Source organism: Zingiber officinale, chromosome 11A, assembly GCF_018446385.1.
Source record: "Zingiber officinale cultivar Zhangliang chromosome 11A, Zo_v1.1, whole genome shotgun sequence".
NCBI classification, from domain to species: domain Eukaryota; kingdom Viridiplantae; phylum Streptophyta; class Magnoliopsida; order Zingiberales; family Zingiberaceae; genus Zingiber; species Zingiber officinale.
In genome coordinates this window covers 80,259,273-80,280,142 of record NC_056006.1, presented here as the reverse complement: position 1 = coordinate 80,280,142, position 20,870 = coordinate 80,259,273, and the positions used below count along the sequence as shown (strand labels likewise).

General features: G+C 37.0%; 1 long non-coding RNA gene across 1 annotated transcript; it reads left to right on the top strand.

Moving 5' to 3' along the window:
• The first annotated feature begins 613 nt into the window (after positions 1–613).
• Positions 614–2,569, top strand: LOC122032464. The gene is made up of 3 exons (XR_006126100.1): positions 614–770; positions 2,099–2,394; positions 2,499–2,569. It is a non-coding gene; the product is annotated as an uncharacterized LOC122032464 (long non-coding RNA).
• The last annotated feature ends 18,301 nt before the right edge of the window (positions 2,570–20,870 follow it).

The following is a 20,870-nucleotide window of genomic DNA, read 5'->3' as shown; positions in this document are numbered from 1 at the left end:
AAAGATCCTGTTAAATAATAAAACATGGCTAATTAATTAAAGAACGCATAGGTTATGTTAAGCCTTCGCTGCCCGAAGCCTTCGCCGCCCGAACCCATTGCCGCAACAGCTCCTTGCCTCTCTGTAATAGCTCTCTGCCTCTCTTCACTACCATCGCCGTCGCCGTCGCCGTTGCCGGACTCCTCTCTACCTCTCGGCACTCACCGCCACCAGCCGTAGGGTTCCTCTCCACCTCTCTGCACTGATCATTGCCGGCCGCACGACTCCACTCCGCCTCTCCGTAGTCGAGAGAAATAAATTTGCAAGCCGCTACGCCATGCTCTGCTTCTGCTTATAGGAAATGCGAATGGAGTTGTATGGTTGTGGTATATTTATAGGCAAAAGGATACATATATAACGGTGACCACTTCTCAATTCTAAGTTATATAGTGAACATCTTCTTTATATTTTTCACATCAGATGTAATTAGTTTTATATTAGATTGTGGTCAATGATTATTAATTTCGTAGGACACTTCAGCAACTTGTGCACTTGCCTTCAAATTACATTCAAGCATATTAAAATCTGAATTTGGAGTCATCAGTCTTTAAGATGCTCTGGAGTCCACTGCATCATGACTATATTTGCAAGTATTGCTAAAGTAATTTCAAGCGAGGGTTCCATATTTGCTGGAAACTGACAAGGCTACAGTGGAAATGGAGTGCATGGAAGAAGGATATCTTGCCAAAATAATACATGGAGATGGGTCCAAAGAGATAAAAGTTGGTGAGGTAATTACATATGCATTCATCTTTTACCCACCCAATACCAGTCTCATGCTCTTCCTTTTAGTTCATGAGGATTTAATTTTCATTAGCTTTGGAGGGAAATTTCCTATTCATCTTTTGTCTTGATTTTGTGATACTTGTTCCTGTTACTACTTTCAGCACTTATATGTTGTTGGTTTTGTTGAATTAAGAAACCCTTGGGCCTGTGATGGATGCCTTTATTGTTATTTTTGTACTGAATCTTAATAAACATTGTGGATATCAGGATATGTTGTGGATATGTTGAATACTCTTACTAATAATTCATTTAGAGATCACTTTTTTGTTTTTGTGCATGTGATCTCATGATTCACCAAAGTCTGCATGTATCATTGTTGCAACTTGAATATTGTTAAACCAGTAACAACTAATTTCATATTGTCCATGCCTGTTTGCTCAAGTTCATTTACTTGATTGGATCATTGGAGAGGTTAGCTAGATTGGATCAAAATCACAAGAAGCATATTAGATCTCTAGGTGAAGTTGCTTTGTCATATACCTGTTGCATCACAATTGGATCATGTAGGAAAAGTGCATTGTCCTCTAATTGATAGTTCTCAAATATCACCAATTTACCAAATTCCCGAATCTTTTTTTATATTATTTGCTTTCCACAGCCACTAGGAGTTTAAACATCTTTCATTATTGATGTTGATTGAGTTCTTAAATTTTTTTTTTCAGATGATAATGAAGTTTTTGAATAAAATAAAAACTCCTCCTGTACAACTTGCTTAGTTAGAAAAACCTTCACTATATTATGAATTATGTTCGGCTGATCCCTTTAAGCTATAGTGATTGGTTCAGTTTAAATAGATTTTTGGTGAACTGCCTGTAAACTGTAATGAGGATGTGTTGTTTGAATATATGAGGTGCATGAAGTATTATTGCCATCTCATTCAAGTGGCCTGAGTACCTTCACAATTTGCATTATAAATATTCTCTGATTCTTATTATATTTTATTTTGATACAAGATATTACTTTTATTTGTTATGAATTTTGAATAATCTGCCATCAAACCATTGCTATAACTGTGGAGGAAGAGGGAGATATTGAGATATTTAAAGATTACAAGGTTTCTGAATCTGCTGGTCCTACTGAAGTTCAGCCACCATCTGAACCAGCACAATCTAAAAAGGACATATGCTGTGCATTTCTGTATTCTACTGTAGAATTTTCACATGAGTTGATTTCTTTATTATATGTTGATTTCATTTACATGTATTATTTGTTGATGTTCAGTATAGTCATCTACTATATTAATGATAATATATTGAAAGTTTTTTTGTTGTAGAAAAAATATTAGAATGTCCACCCGAATCTCAAAACACAACTAATATTGTTGATGATACAATTAGCATTGTGTTTGGCAAAGAAGCTCGGGGTAGAGTGCGCGGAATGGGCTTTGGAGTAACACCATCGAAAGTTGGAGCTTCTGTGCAACAAAATGGAACGGTTCAACAACTTCAAACTATAGTACAAAATGTTCAACAACAAATGCAAGAAATGAGGCAACAAAATCAACTAGAAATGCAAGAAATGAGGTCTATATTTTTACAAAGTATGAGACAACAAAATCATCCAGAACAGGTTAGTAAGTAAACAATATATATATAATAAGTTTGATATGTACACTTAAATGCTTTTAAATTATCATGATGAAATTGTTTGACACGATTTGGTTGTAAAATTAGATTGCTAGTGGTGACATTTGTAGCGGTATTGGGAATGAAATTGGTAGCAATAGAGATATCAATATTGGTGCCAAAAAAAGTGGTGATTTTGGTCATGTTTTTCAGGTGATTATCATAAAATTATGTATTTCTGAATCACAAAATTGTTACAAAAATATATATGGTTGAATTAATAACTTTGTATTGTTTATTTACAGTCAAATTTGAGAAATGTGAGTCGTGGATATATCTGTGTTAATACTAAATGTAAGAAGGTCGAATTGCATCCACAGATCCAAACACAAAAGTGCATCACGTTATTCTTGGTGGATCATATTGGAAAGTTTAGGTTGATAAAGTTTTGGTGGAAAAGGTGGACCTAATTCGACCAAATGATAAAATGCAGTTTCTTGATAATGCAATAGGAAGCACGGTTGCATGGTTATTGAAATTTATAGTATTATGTGATTGATACATAATATACTAATTTGTGTGGATTGTAAGTTTAATTATTGTTATGTAATAACTAGTTTGATAGAGATTTCGTATCTTGTTTAAGATCTTTAAATTTTTTTTATTATAATGAAAAACTATGACTTTTGTTAATTTTGTGGATTTATTTGTACTAAATTTGTTGTAAAATTTTGGTTTATTATTTTCATCAAATTAATATTTTTTTTAATATAGTTAAGACTATCAACAGCGTACATTTATAAGCTGTAGATTATTATCCATATATTCGAAGATATCCATAATGAGCCCTTTCAAGATGGTGGGCTCATAGAGACACCAATATTGCAACAAAGAAGACGAATTCAAGCACTAGGAAGTGGTTTCATCAACGCATCAGCTAACTGGTCAGACAACGAGACACGAAGTTTACCACTCTGAACCAGTTCACGAACAAAATGATAATCCAAAGCAATGTGCTTCATGCATGAGTGAAACACTGGATTTACATAGAGATACGTAGCTCCAATATTATCGCAATAGATAGAGGCAGCAGAGGCCACAGTGTCCACACCCATTTCATTAAGAACTGATCGAACCCATTGTAGTTCTGCAGCAGTAGAAGCAATGACACGATATTTAGCCATAGTAGACAACCAAACAATAGAACCCTGCATTATGGAGCTCCAGGAAATTAGGTTGGAACCTAGGAACACAATATAAGCACCAGTGGGCGATTAACAACCCCCAGTGAAGAGATTAGAGAGCAAATATAAACTGAGAGAGTTTATTAAAAGCAAAGGCAATATCAGGTTGAGTAAAAGAGAGATATTGCATACTACCAACTGTTTGGAGATATAAAATAGCGTCCGCAGGAGGGGAGCCATCAGAGAGGTGCAGAGATGTGGGTGTGGCCATAGGCGTTTGAACAAGTTTCGACTTCGCCATATAGGTTTTGGTAAGAATATCAAGCAGATATTTCTTCTGAGAGAGGCAAAGGCCCCCTGGAGAGGAAACAACATCAACACCTAAAAAATAAGTAAAGTTCCCAGATCTTTGATAGAGAACTAAACACCCAGCTGATTAATGAATCCCTGAAGGGCATTAGCATTATTCCTTATAAGAATTAGATCATCGACATAGACAAGTAGATACATAGTGATACCTCCTGAGCAGAAAATAAATAAAAAATGATGAAGCGCGGTGTACCAAGTGCATGGTGCCCGCTTAAGAGCATAAATTGTTTTGTTCAATTTGTAAACATAAGATGGAAAATCGAGTCAACAAAACCCGGTGGTAGGCCATATAAACATAGTCATGAAAATGCATTATTCACATCCATCCGAGCGACACCCTTTCGAAATAACAATGGACAAGCGAGACAAGGCGGGAGGGTTTCACGGTAAGTGTCGTAGTCAAGACATGGTGTTGAAGAAACTAGCAACTAGATGAGCCTTAGCGGTATGAGAGCCATCGGACTTATGTAACACTTACCCACCCACTTCAACCAATGAAAGAGGTATCGACGGGACAAGATCCTAAGTTCCATTATGAAGGAGGCATCTTAGACATAGCCATGCACTAGCGGGGATCCTTAGATGCCACGTTAGATTTAGTGACGTAGACAGCGTTAGTGATAGCGGTGAGACCAAAGCGAGGATGAGGCTTCAAGACATTATTTTTGGAATGTGTCATAGGATGGGATTGGAATGCACCATAGGAGGGAAGGTGGGATAGTTGAGTGTGGAGAGGTACTGTGGCTATCGCAGAGGTGCACAAAGGAGGAGAGGTTGAGGAGGTGGAGATTTAGTAGGTGGTACTGGTAGAACGGTAATGGAGACAGGTTAAAGGAGCAAATAGAATCAACACGGGAATCCGCGAGGCATACTACACAATGCAGAAAGAGCACTAGCAACCAACTCTAGCAAAAGAAAAATCTGAGAAAAAAAAAATCACATGATGAGACAAAATTAGAGGGACTCATAGCACATATAGGCACTCCGCGTAAGAGAGTAATTAAGGAAGACACAGGGTGAAGAACGGTGTGCATGTTTATGAGAAGCATAGGGACGAGGCCAGTGATAGTAGAGACAAAGAAAAATGTGAAGTTTGGAAAGATTTGACATGCAAGCAAAGATACAATCAAAGGAAGATTTCTAGGAAAGATTGTGTTCAGGTAATCAATTAATAAGATAGGTGGAAATGGCAAAAGCAAAGGGCTAGAACTGAGTAGGTACATATGCCTGATTAAGAAACGCAAGACCAGTTTCGACAATATGGCGATTATAGTATTCAGAGGAATCATTGTGTTTAGGAGTATGAAGAGGAGTGGTCAGGTGAGAGATTCCATGCAAATTAAGTAATTCTTTGAGTGCAAGAAACTCTCCACCATTATCAGTATATAAGGTGAGGATAGGATTATTAAACCGTTTCTTAGTGAGAGACTTAAAACATCATAATACAGAAAGGACATCTGATTTGCATTTTAAGTAATACAACCAAATATATTTACTGTGATGATCAACAAATATAACATGAGAGAATTGGAGAAGTCCAAACATTAGAAAATATTAGATCAAGCGAAAATTACGAAGAGAGCGATGAGTCATGAAAAGGTAATTTGTGACTCTTATTACATGGATAAGAATTAAAAAAGAAGGACGAACTAAAGAAGCGGAGCAAGACAATGATTTAGACACAACTAATTGATGTAAGACTCGAGTAGACGGGTGACCTAGATGACTATGTCAAACAGGAAGAGAAACGACATAAGAAGAAAACACTAGTGGTGGATAAGAAATGGATGCGGACCAAGAATAAACACCACCTTTAAGTATGCCTTGATGCAGAATAGTCCCCGTGCCAGGATCCTTCACTGGAAAACCCGATGAAGAGAAAATAATAATGGCATCATTATTTGAGAGGGAGGAGTGGAACACATAAGATGTGAACCATGTGAGACTTTAAGGATAGAACATATGGGTGGTGCGAGTCAATGATCCAATCAAACGAAGAGGGTGATGCCATAGAGTATGTAGTGAAGAAGCCAACACGATAGAGGCAGGTATAAGGAAGGATGAGATGATAAGAAAATTAATGAAAGCACGTAATGACCTGAATCGCGAACCGAGCCACGCCCAAGATAGGGGCGTGAGATGACCAACGGAGTTGTGTGGCTATTGCCAGCGATGAAGACCACGGACCAATGGGACAAGCATGAGGTGGATGAGCATGCGTGATAAGGTTGTGTAGAGGCATTGAATGTAAAGCAAGCGGTTAAAAGTGAGTTGTGGCACAAAGCAAAATTCATGTATTTACTCATAAGAAGCTGCAATGAGTTCTCAGGAGCTCATTGACTTGCAGATGATTCTGTACCAATCTCGTTCCTTAAGACCATGATGAATTTTGATGGTGAGATCTTGAGAGCCGTCTCATCAAACTTGGATTTGATAAACTTCATTAATTCAATGATAGATTGAGATCCTTTAACTGGATTACGGTTGTGTTTTGAGTTTTGTAATGAGTGTACCAGGGTGTTCCAAGCATCACACAAGAAAGAAGAAAGAATGCAAAAAGAACAATGTAAATTAAGGTTGAGAAAGAGATCCAATAATAACATTAAGATGAGTTGATCACGGGTCCAAGCTTGATATGCAAGATTAGAGAGTCGATCGAATAGTTATCTCGATAAGGATGAGAACCTTCAATAAAGCCAAGTAGATCATTACCGTTGAGGAGGGACACCATATGAAAGATAGTTGCATGAAGTCACCTGGGCTCATGAGCAGTTGAAAGATTGGAGTGGTAGTAATAGGAGCAATTGCTTTGAGAGAGGGTAGGTAGTGTCAACGGAGATGATGATAGTGATGACAACACTACTAGGCTTGAGTTAGGGTGGCGTGGCTCTTATACACGTGAAGGTATTAAAAGATTATGTTTTCACTAATTAAGAATAATGATACAAGATGTATTTATATACATCATAAATAGATAAAGATAAGGAAACATATACAAAGATAATGAAACATATACAAAAGATATCCTAATATTTAAGCAACATATATTCCATGAAATCCTAATAATTGCAAGATTTCCATATAGTCCAAGATATCCATATATTCCAAGATATCCATAATATGAACTACATTAATTACATTAGTTTAGTAATTAATCAATTCTTGTCAATAGGATTTAAACGACGAACCATTTCTTGTTGTAGGTTGACTATAGTAAATTATATACTGTGAACTACTTCAATGATTGCCCATGCCATTTTTTGTGCTACTTGATGCAGATAAAGTAAAGAAGTATCAGGCAAGCTATGGAAACTATATTGTGCAGTGCAATAGTCTAGGGAGAAATTAGCAAATAAAATTAATAACATAACCACATTATTGTATAATTAACATAAGAATTTTTCCAAAAGTATATATTCCCATTAATTATTCCACTTTGCCAAACAAAAATAGTTTCCAAACAAAAAATGTTTTACTTACCTTAAAATTTAACCAAAGTAACTCTTTAATATCATTAGGCACCTTTTTCTATGTTTTCCACGTTCCTTTTATTAAGAGAAAATCGTGTATTAAATACCACAGAGTTATTGACTTATATAGAGAAGGATATACAACATAATTATAATAATACCCCTAGTTATTATATTTACAATATTTTAACACTTCTTGTCAAGAATATCGATTATACGACATACCAAATTTGACGTTACATATGTAGAGAACCTCTCATGACTTAGTGAATATATTTGCTAGTTGATCATGTGTGTTGATAAAACTAGTAGCTATTTCTCCGATATGACTTTTCTCTAATACCAACTTCAATATGCTTTGTCCTCTCATGACAGGGTTCGAGCGACATAGGTTATATTTGGACACATTAGTGATGTAACCTCCCAAACTCTCAAGCAATGCCATATAAGCTCTTTACTAGTAAGGCCATAGCCCTTCCGCTCCTTACAATCGACCACAACATTCTTCTTTTGCATTACCAAGAAACAAGGTTACCTCCAACAAATATACAAACCGTAGGACCTTCATTCAAAGGGAGATCCTTCCCAAACCTACTATGACTCAAGTATGTCCTTTGTCGTACAATTTCTTGGTCTCGTGCACTATATGATAATGCGAGTAACACATGTTCTTCATGGAGAGATTTGAAACCGACTTTAACCACAAATGAGATATCCGATACGAGTAATAGTAAGGTAGCTTAGTTTCCCTACTAACTCTGTGATGCATCTCCCCATGACAGAAGATCGACAGATCCATAAGGGCCGATTGTCTTTGAGTTTAACATTCTGTTCTTCCAAAATATCCATTGCATACTTTCGAGATATGATGATCCCCGTTAGACTGGTCCTTCTATCCCCTAGAAATATTTGAGTTTGCGAGGTCATTTATTTGGAAATGTTTAAAAGATGTTGTTTCACTTAGAAATCCCAAGATGATCATTACCGTGATGACAATGACAATATCATAAACCACGATGCAACCCGTGATGAGTGACGATAAAAGATGTAATGGTCAACCTCTCTCCAAGTCATGCCAGCTGAATTACGATAAAATCTATCGAACCATGCTCGGTGATTGCCGAGGCTATATACCGGTAACTAAGATAACTCACCCATAGAATGGCATGTGCATGATGTCCAATCGATAAAGAGGTCAATGGCGAATCGCAATTGTGATGTAAATAGGTGTATAAAATACAACTTGGCAACAGAAGAAAAAGTATCCACATAATCCAATCCGAAGATCTGAGTATAGCCTTTAGTGATGAGATGCACCTTAAGTCTGTCCACCAACCCGTCTGGACCAACCTTCACCGTATACACCCATCGACAACCAACAACTGACTTCCAAGGTGGTAGAGGAAAGGGGTCCAAAGTCCTACTACTCTGTAAAGCACAAATTTCATCGAGCATAGCTTATTTCTATCCTGGATGGGCAAAGGCATCACTTGCAGTCTTAGGAAGAGAAACACACGACAAGGAAGAAATACAAGAATAATAGGAAGGAGAAAGACGTTGATAACTCAAATAAACATAGTGAGGAGAAGGATTACGAGTGGAATGCATACCCTTTCGAAATGCAATAGGAATATCGGAGTGAGTCCGGACCGGAGGAAACGTGAAGGACTTGGCTCAATGTGTCCAGTGTCGTGCTGGGTCTGCGGCAGCAGGATGAGGACGACGCTGATAAACCGCAAAGGAGGAGACGAGGCCGGGATGATAGAGGCACTCCGAGGACAAAAGATAGTCGTGGTGTGGGTGGAGAGGAGAAACCTCAAACCGGGAAAGCGGGAGGCCCAAAAATGAAACCCGAATCAAAGAATGTGACATCAGATGAAGACAATGACGAAGATAAGGTAATAATACTTGTCTTTATTCCCTTGGGTAGCCAAGGAAAACACACTTATGAGACCGAGGAGAGAGTTTATCAATGCTAGGATCAAGATCATGAGCAAAACATGTAGAACCAAAGACCCGAGGTGGTAAAGGATGAAGAGGATTATGTGGGTAAAGGATATGATGAGGTATTTTACCCTGGAGAGTGGAAGAAGGCATACGATTGATGAGATAACATGCAGTAAGTACGAAATTACCCCAAAATTGATGAGGAACATGAGAATGGAGAAGAAGAGTCTGAGTGGTCTCAAGGAAATGACGATTCTTGCGTTCTGCAACCCCATTCTGTTGAGGGATATGAGAGAAAGATGTGCGATGCAGTACGCCATGAGATGCCAAGAAGGAACGAAACTGAGTAGAAAGATACTCACGAGCATTATCACTTTGCAAAGTTCGAAGAGAAATATCAAACTGAGTTTTGATTTCATGAAAAAAAGATTGAAAAATAGAAAATAATTCTGAACGTTCCTTCATCAGATATAACCATGTACAACGAGAAAAATCATCTATAAAAGTAACAAAATATTGTGATCCCAATGTAGAAGAAACACGACTCGGACCCCAAACATCAAAATGTACTAAAGCAAAGGGCGATGCAACCCGACTCACAGTGTGAGGAGAAAAAAAACAATGAACATGCTTACCCAACTGACATGACTCACAAGATAAAGACTCTAAGTGAGAAAGACTAGGATGTAATTGTTTCAACTTATCAGGACATGGATGTCTCAACTGAGCATGAATAAGAAGTGGAGATGCCGCCGCTGAGCCAACAAGAGAGGGTTGTTGAAGCAGATAAAGTCCATGAGACTCACATCCGAAGCCAATCATCCTCCCCGTACTCCGGTCCTGTAAGGAAACAGACATTTTAGTAAAAGAAATAACACAATCAAGAGACTGAGTAAGTTGACTTATTGACAATAGATTAAAGGGAGCTCCGGGAATATAAAGAACATTATGAATGGAAAGAGACGGAGAAGGATGAACAATACCAATACCCTTGGACTCAGTTTGGGAACCATTGGGCATGGTGACAATTAAATAGAAGTAGTGAGAGAAGAAATATAGATTTATTACCAAAGGATATGATCGAAGTGGCTCAAGAACCCATGATCATAGTGATAGAGAGGAATTAAGGCAACAAAGCTACAAAGAGGCGAATCAGCTCCTGCATCCAACCGCCGGAGGAGAGTGGTGATGTGATGGTTGGTAGATGAAATATCCTGCTTTGAGGGAGTGGAGGTAGCCATTGATTAGTTCGATGAGAGAGGCTGACAATGTCGCAACACCTTGGAGATAGGCACGGAGAGAATTAAGGGCTCTCAAATTTAGGGTTTCTGCCACGCAACTGTGAAAATTTAGGGCTTTGTGATGGCGCTGGAAAATTTAGGGTTAGGCTACGTAAGATTCACCAGGGAAGACGGCGCTGATGCGATGATCGGAAGGAGATGCCTCGGACGCGAGACTCGGCGACGCAGGGAGGTCGACAAGCATCAGGGAGAGGCACCTCAGTGCTCACGCATGAGAGAGAGAATAGATCGAGAGATTTACCCCGATTGACTAATGGTGGTGGAATTGTGGACGGAAAATTAGGTTTGACGATACCATGTTAAGGAAAATCGTATTAGATATCACATTATTTATACAGAGAAGGATATAAAACATAATTACAATAATACCCCTAGTTATTATATTTACAATATTCTAACACCTTTAATCACTCCTTTAATATCATTTGTATTTCACTAGGAACCTTATTTTCAACAAATCTAAAGATATAACAAAAATAAGAATATTAAAGCAAGAAAACTAAGTTAATAAAAAAATATCAAAACATATTAAATTTAAAATATCATATGACTTATTCATAACCACATTTATTTTAGTCCATCCATCAATATTTGTTGGAATCTGAGACTCTTGATTAGGTCCTCTTCGTCGAACTACTGATGAACTACCATATTTGTATCTTGCATCATCGATCGCGTTATCATCTGAAAATTTTCTTCCCTCCTCATCCTATGATAGATAAATACATATAATATAAGTAATTATTTAATAAATATAATATCAAGATAAAATTAACACACCTGTATTTCATTTTGTATGTTATCAACTCCAGGTGTTGTATCATGTTGACTACATGCATCATCATTAAAGTAAATATTAATATTATTCCATTAATGAATTAAATATATATACTTATCCTACATCGTAAGAGATTGCCATCTCTGTCATCATCTCCCCCTTGATCTTCTTTTGTTGGAACCAATATCCTTTCCTCTACTTGACATCCTAAATCAATGTTAAAATATTTAATCTATATATGTAATAAAAAAATAATGTATACTATAGAGATATTGCCACATGTTACATTAAAAAAGAAATATAATGTTGTAGAGAACCTTATACCTATTTAAATAGGTATAAGGTTACATAAAAAAGAAATGTCATGCTATAGAGAATTTCCACATATTACCTTTCAACTTGGTACAATCTGAACTAAATTTGAATAACTAAATATATACTCCAGAAAAACTACATTTATTTGGAACCAACAAAAACATTATCCAAAAGCTACAATATTACTCTTAGTACACTTTGCTCCAAACTTATTTGGAACCAACAAAAACATTATCCAAAAGCTACAATATTACTCTTAGTACACTTTGCTCCAAACGAAATAAAAGAAAAAGTACAATAAACTACATAAATTCACTATCACTATTATAAATTCCTTCCATTTTCAATAAAGACCAAGGAATTTATGAAGGTGCATGATGTACACGCGATAATCACGAATCAAAATAAAATATGAACCTTATTTGCTTTGTTCCGTCAGATTAGGCCGCACAAATTCAGGGTTTAGGGAAGTGTTAGGTACTTACAAGGATACGATAGCCCCGACAGAGGCCAAGATGGTTGAGGTTGGGAGGTTGCGACAGCAGTAAGGCGGCAGCACCCGTGGGATTAGGTCGGTGTCGTGTGTGATTAGGTCATGCAAATGATTGCTGTCACTCGATTATGACACCACTAATGCCGCACATTGCAGAGTAAATATGAATTGGAGAAGGAGATGAGGAGAACCTGAGCTTTTTTGGTGGAAAGAACGACGAAGATCGCATGCAAAGGAGGCAGAGTCGGGAGTGCCTTAGCCGTGGTCGTCTGTGATTTAGGAGAAGCACAAAAAATAATAATAGAATGGGGATTTAGGGTTTAATAAATGAAAATAAAATATATTTATAATTACTTAATAAATTTCTTTTATAATTATAGAATTTATAACGAATTATTTTTCCTGTTTAAAATATTTGAAACAGAATTAAAAATAGAAAAAATTTCGTATCTAATTTAGTTGTTATTCCATATTTATTTTTATTTAGAAAATTTTATTTATAAATTCTATTTATAATTTATTTTAAATTTTATTTTAATTTTTTTTGTATATTATTTTTTTAAGTTAAACGGATTAGTAATTCTGTAGCAAATCCTTTTACAATTTACTAAAATTTAAAACAGATTTTATTTCACTTTCAAAAAACTGTTCTGAAGCTCTGTTTTCTTGTTGTGATTCTAGCTAAATGCCGAGGGTCTGCCATCCCCATGCACTATTCAACTGCTGAAGTAACCACTGTAATTTATCTCTTTTGTGTTGACCTAAGGACGAACTGGCAGTGGTGCTGGTAGGGTTGTAAATGAACCAAGCTTTCATGAACAAGAATGGTGTTCGGCTTGGTAAGAGATTGTTTATGTTCGTTCAATATACACAAGATTAATTAAATAAACAAGCTTGAAATGCTAGTTAAACTAAACAAACAAGCTTGATCATATATGTATTCAGCTCGTTAATGCTCATGAATAATGTTCACAAATCATATTCATTAATAAACTTTTTTCAATATACTAAATAAAAAATAAAATAAATAAATAAGTTTAATTATCAAGCTCAATAACCAATCAAATAACTAAAAATTTTAAACAATCAAACAAACTTTGAATTGAGAGCTCAATAATATCTAAACGAACCGAGCTCAAGCTAAGCTTAAATTGAGAGCTCAATGACATTTAAATGAACCAATCTCAAGCCAAACTTTAAAAAAAGTCAAGCCAAACCTGAATAATCATTTCAAAAGTTTGGTTTTTTAAGCTCGGCTCGGCTTTGATTACATTATCAAATAAATTTGAACACCCTAAAATTTAGCTCGACAACCCTAACCTCTTGTGATGGCTTGGGGAGGAGGAGTCATTAGTTAAGCTCTGTTTGGGAGGAAAAGAGAAGAAGATTAACGTAATACGTGGTATTGTTTGGAAGAGAAGAGGAAATGGGAGGAAGTAAGGTTAAATAGATAAAGTTACAAAAATACCATTACTTTTTAAATTAGAAAATTCTATAATATTAATATTTATTTTATAAATATAAATTAGATATTTTTATAATAACTTTAATTATCATTTAAATTAGCTATTTTTTAATAAAAAAATAATTTTTTTATACTATTTATAACAAAATAATGAATTACCGATAATCAAGTAATTAAATGAGAAATAATGAAAATAATGATTTTAGAAACCTTAAATAAAAAAAATTGAAAGATAACGCTGATAATGAGATGAATTTCTATTCTTTAAAAACTTATTAAATTTTGATGGAAAAATTTAAAAAATAGTAGATATCCTCTTAAATTTTGTATGACAATATCTCTTTTCATGGGTAACGAAGGTTAAAGCTTACCCTTCCTTACCTTCTCTTTCCTCACTCCTTCCCAAACGAGGTTCAAAGTTTCCCTTCCCCTTATTTCCCCTTCCTTCCCCTTCCCTCACCTCCTCCCAAACAGACTATAAGTGTTGTGATAGCTTGGCGAGTTGGCATCCTTAGCCTTAAGCTCTGTTTACGAAGAAAAAAGAGAAAAAGAAAAAGGAAACCATGGTGGTAGTGATTGGCTAAAGCCAAGAGCAGCAATATGCCAGAGTAAGTTAGAGCTCGCATTCATGCACAAACTCTTGATGGTCGTAGAGCGATTGAGGAAGAGCTGCAGCTCACCAAATTAGTCACAGCTTACAGCACCGACCTTGCTGTGAGTTCACGTTCATGAATTTTTGGATCAAATGGACAAGGAAAGATCAATTTATCTGATTCTAAATGGAAAAAAAATGAGTAAAAAGAAGTGTATTGATGAATTTAAAGATATAAAAAAGAAATTTATCTAACTCACACTTTACGCTTCAGAGTAAAGAGGGAAGAATTAAAGAGCATAATGTAGCTTGGTCAGTAAATGGTGGAGGATGCTCACAAGTCAAGACCACTATTTTTTCGGAGGAAAGGTTTTTGGGAGCTGCTTGGTCATTATTGGTCAGGTACATGGAAATGTAGAGACATTTGTGCAAACGACATTTCTTTTGATGGTTCAGGATCTTCAAGCATCTCTTTCTAGCATAAGGATGAATTGTTGGATTTTTGTTCTCCATCGTTGGGCCTCTCGTTTATCAGACAAATTTCTAGCAAAGATCCTGCTTCTGCTTTGCCTATTCAGCAATTGCTTAAGCAAAAACTTCAAAAAGTTTTCCTATTGCTGAATAGCTACTCGTTTAAAGTTTGTGGAAGTCTAATGGGGTGGGATTAGATATGTATGTGTTCTTTCTTTGGCTGCTGCAACTGCAATGGAACTGGACACTGGATTCGATTGAAAGACACACTTGATAAGTCCATGTTCAAAATGTTTTGCATTGTTTCCAAAATGCTTGGATTCATAGCACTTGGTCGATCCACTACTCCATCATTTTCCAGTCTACTACCTTAAATTGCATCAAACTTCTCAATGTTGCCAAAAGCAGCACCCAAACTCACTAATCATATCGAGTTAGAAGGAATTGTGTCCAACCATAACTCAATCATAATTGATTTTAGTACACTCCAAATCAACCTCGACGCATTTAAGAATCGATCAAACAATCATAAATCACCAACCAATTTGGTGTTGGTAACTTGGCAAAATGCGTGGTAGACCATTTTTCCACGGATAGTGACTATTTATATACTCCGACTATCCACGAGACTCAATCGTGATAGAATGTTATTGTGTGTAGTCAAGATTCATTATAAAATTGCTATATGTTGGTTGTGTGTTTGTTCATGAAGGTTTTTGAATAAACTATATGTACTCCCATTTTATTAGTTATACCGAGTTAAGCAAGTTAGTGGGTGTTATATTATTGGTTATATTTTTGGATTTGTAGATGATTATATTGGTACTCTTACTTTTGTATTAAGTATTTTACCTATGACTAGTTCTTTTGATCTCCTTACAAATAGTATCATGCATTATCTTCTTATACCCATTGAATTATTGTACTCACTGTCCTTTTCTTTTTTTTTGACTTTTAGGTTAGTAGATAGAGGATATGTTGTGTCACTCAGAGATCTTAGCTGTCGGTCCCACTCATTTGATTTTTTTTTTAAGTTGCTTGGCTTATTTTCCACTACCGGTATTTACAGTTTTTTTCTGTATCAATTTTAAATCTTGTTAGAAGAATATGACTTTTATCTTGTGTAGTTGTAGTATGATCGCATGTACATGCATGCATACATGTATTGTCATTTGTAACGTGGTGATATTATATTGTATTAGTGTTAGTGTTGGCTTGAATTGGTTGATATCGATTATTTTCTATATTGTCACTAGTGGTACCATCCATTTTGGTAGACAAGTATACCCTCAAGGCATGATAATTTTATTAGTATCAAAGTATGGTTTAATTTTGAATGTTGGGTAATGTGTTTTGAGATTTCTGTCTTGTTTTGATTTATGATTTTTCGAGTTTGGGACACAAGACAAGACGAAGGACATCTCTCAGCTATAGTAGAGTAAGGTATACCTCTATTGATTATCTTGCTTTTTGTGTTGACTACCTTGTTTATGTTATGGGTAATCAAATTGTATGTCGTAGAAACTAAGGTATGGTTAGTTAGACGCTCTCCAATTTAGTTGGATTGTGTAACTATTTCTATATCTATCTATTAAGTACTCATTATTTGGTTTAGCATGATGACACTTAGTGAATCAGCCTTATTTGCAATTGATCCTATCTGAGAAGTCAAGATCCAGAAGAAACCCACCATATAAAGAATAATAAAGAATTAGAATACCGAAACCGACAAAGCGGATGGGAAAGATAGAGTCACCGAGTCCTCACTTTATGACGAGATGAAGAAGAACCAAATCAAGAGAAAACCTGATCCAGCTTCCAAGACTTCCGCAAGAGAGACCAACCAACACTATCGCGACCTAAGACCGGTGGGAATCCGCTAGACCCTCCGCCTTCAAGTCGGATCCCTCTCAGGTGGAAGAAGGAAAAGAAGATGAATGGTGTTGAGAATTAGGTATGAGTGTGCGATGTGATGTGAACTTACCTCACAGAGAGGATTCCCTTTATACCACTTCTATATAAACTCGAGTCATGAAGTAGACCCCGTTTGTTAGAGTTTGTTATGAGATGACGAAGTTGCGTACTTGTGATAAATGACTTTAAGGAATCTTTCTTGTACCGCGTGTACCTCCTTTGTGCTTAGCACCTTACAAAAATAATCTAAAAGTTCCACCAAAATATATAACACTTGTCATATGGTTACATATTGATATCCTCCTTAATTATCTTATTTGGAATATTTATCTTTATTCTCATGCGTCATCTCCTAATTATCCTAACTACAATAGGTCATATCTAATATTTTAATATTGCAGGTTAAGGTCATATCATATATCAAGTATCTTTCTTCAAGTGTTGTATCGTTAACCTCGCCGATATTCCCATTATTTCCATCGTGAGCCTACCTCTTTATTTCCACTTTATATTATAGCTTTCGTCAGGTATATCTATTTCCCACTAAGTGATATGGATCTTTCCCATTGATGTATCCACACCGAAGCGATATTTAGCCATATAGACTTACCTTCTATTGAGGTATATGTATCTTCCAATTGGGAAGCATATTTCTACCGATATGACTTACCTTCATCGAGGTATCTCCCGCCGATATTAGCCACTCCTTCGAGGTATAATGCCAGTGATATGTATCACTCTCCCATTGAGGTATGTCTAGACCGAGCATTAATCTACCAATTGAGGTATCTGCCATATGGATCTTTCCCTTCAAGGCATATCCCGCCGACATTAACCTACCTCCTTTCGATGTAATGATCTTCCTCCTGTAAGCATATCAGTCGACATATGATTTCACTCATCGAGGCATCTTCCGCCGACATTAGCCTCCCTGATGGCTATAGATCTCCTCCGGAGCGACATTTCACGATATAGACTTACCTTCTATCGAGGTATCTCCTATTAGCCTGTGATAGATCTTCCTTCCTGAGCTATTTCGGTCTATAGACTTATTCCTTCTATTGAGGTATTGGTCAGATCCCGATTTATCCTCTTTGAGGCATATACTCGATTTTGAGACTAGACTACTATCTCCATATCGAGGGGTATGTAAGCTACGAAATAATCTACCGCCTGAAGGTATTTGTTAAAGTATGATATGGATTTTCAAGGCAAGGGCTATAGATCTATTCGGTTTAGGATCGCCCAGATCTCTACCTCTCCGAGCAACTCCAATAATTATCAGCACTACCTCCTTCGAGGTATTCCACACCATCCTACCCCGAGGGTTCGCCAAGTGAGAATCTCCATTATCTCAAGGAAGTACTTAAGACTTATATGTCGGTTGACCTCCTTTGATGGTGGTATACAGAAGCGTGATCCTACCAGACTACTACCTATACGATGTAAGATCGGAAGCATTATAGCGGCATAGATATAGACCGATTCGAGCAAGCATCCGATATACGATGGATCGGGATATAGACTATATACATATTGAGGTATCCGCGTATGTTATTACCTCCAGGTATCCTTGCCAATCCTTTGATATATAGGTATGATATGATGGATCTCTTGAGCGTATTGGGAAGCATTCTCCTTCAATAGGCGTATATTTGCCATCGACTTATGACAGATACCAATGCCAGCACCACCCTGTGAGGTAAGACTTACCTACGTCGTTGTCGATCTACCTCGGTATAGCTACCTAGGTAGTTGAGGTATGTCTCCGGTCCGATATATTATCCTCACGAGCCTACGATATAGACTCGTCGACCTCTTCATCGATTGGCAAGTGCTTTGATATTTCCCCCCAGAAGTATGACCGATCGACTTACCTTCATTGTATTGAGGTATCAGGCCGACTTTCTATTGTGGGCACCAGAATTCTCCCAATGATGCTACACGACCCCTTGAAGGCTACGACGAGATCTACCTTTTGTGGTTTACCGGTGATAAATTACCTCTCAGGTGGCCGATGCCTGCAAGTACACGCCAAAGTCTCCCAGTCTCCTCGTCTCTACCGCCGAGGTATACCCATCTCCTTTGATATTGACATTGACATTGACCCATCTCCTTGCCAGGTGATCGTGTGATATGGATCTCCCCCATATCTGATTTTAGCCTACCTCCTTTGATGTAGATAGATCTTCTGAAGTATTTCGAGATAGACTTACCTCCTGATCGGATGTGAAATTTATTCTATCTCCTAGGTTTATTACTTTTTCTTCCTTTTTCCTTATCGGGGACCCGAAACCTAACCCATATCATTAGCCTTCCTCCCTCGAAGGAGGGACCGAGCCCACTAGACATAAGTCCTGGGTTTTCTTTTACTACAGTGATCTCTTTCCTTAGATATTGAAATGACCTCCACGATTTTGTTATTTGTACTGTCATAAGCCAAGTATAGTGATCCTGTAAGCCTTTTGATCCTTTAAATAGGGCTACAACTTTCTCTTCATCCAACACCCATCTCAGTTATTTTCCTTCCTTGCCACCTTCCACTGCTAAGGTTATGGTCTCGGATCCTTCTCTTTGGGGGCGACTTTTGTTGGACAAGGTGAGATCTATATATGAGTTTATTGGGATTTTTCCTCCGGCTACCTCTAGGGTTCAAGGGATTGTCTTAAGAGATGAAGCTTCACAGTCTCGACTTTTCATCCAACATTTACTTTTCCATCATGGTCTGAATAGACCAATCCCCTTCCCCTTGCCCTTGAGTCTTTCTGCTTCGTTGTTTCCTTCGTCCAGGGCAAGATATTGCCACTTATGTGCCTTGACAAGCCTGGACGAGGTACAATGTTTCCATCTCTGCTCCCTGGTAAGTTTGAATCCAGTGGGACTGAGATATTCCAAATGTCTCAAGAGCTTATGCCTGTAATTTTTGTTATCTGTCTGAGGCTTACTGTTTTGAAGGGAAATGTAATATTGTACAAAAACAACCTCTTGTACTACATTAAGTGATCCTATTGAATCCTCTTGATTTATAAGAATGAATGTGATGTGGTGCTTATGACCTCTCCTTATGTTTTATGTGTCGTTTGTCATGGCCGAGGCTATCTCACCTATTGGAATACTTCTATATTATAGCTAATGTTATGCCAGCCAATATTATTTTGCTGATTGAGATCAATATTATACTTACCTAGCATAACCAAAGTTATACCAGCCAATATAAAATTATTTTGATTAATATTAGTTTGCATTTCATAAGGGCGTTAATTCAAAATCTGTTATTCGCCTAAATCTCCATCCTTAAAAGTTTTTGTCCTTAGCTTGGACTTAGTCAAGAAAGTCAGTCCTTTCTACTTATATCCATCTGATTACGTCTTCTTTTGAAACTTCCTAGCTGGTGATTGGCCCTTCTTCGGGTGAGAGAATGTTAGCCAGGTGATACGTGATGATCCGATCATAAATGTTTTATGATGGTACATACCCGATTACTTTCGTCAACACTTGTGCCACGCGTGGCTCGCCTTGATTCACGTAGTGTCTGAGACTTTGAGATAAAAAAAAGGTTTTGACTGCGGGGTTTTCAAACCCCTACCCTCTAAACTTTGTCCTTCTTTCTCTTTAGAATTCTTTTCTTTATTTTCAACCAAAGTGGCGGCTCGTTCACGGCGACGATCTCCTTTCTCTCAAGTAGTCTATTGTTTCACTAGCCTATACTTTTGTCCATGGCTGCGGAAGCAATTGCCTCGTGGTATGTCCATATGTCTTCTTCATTTGATAAAATTGTTTCGTCGTATCACCGTCAAGGGTAGAGTAAAGAATATGACATCATAATCCCAAACCCGATGATATTATGCCCCGTGGGTGGTGTGTGTAACCTTTTAGTGGATCACTTTGATAGTTTAGGTTTCTCATTCTCCTTCTTGATTGAATAAGCTAGTATTTTGATATTCCTTTAAAACAATTTAACCCTAACCATTTCGCTACGGTACGATACTTATTACATATTATTTATTTGCGATATTCCTCCTACTCTCAAAATTTCTTCCTATTTCTTATCCCAAATGTTCGAACCTGTTTTCTCTGTTTCATTCACGGACAAATTTCTTTTGAGGATATGCCTCGCCTCTCAAGCCATTTTTTCTTCTTAAAGTTTCTAGGACCCATTCCTTGGTCTCATGCTTGGAAAT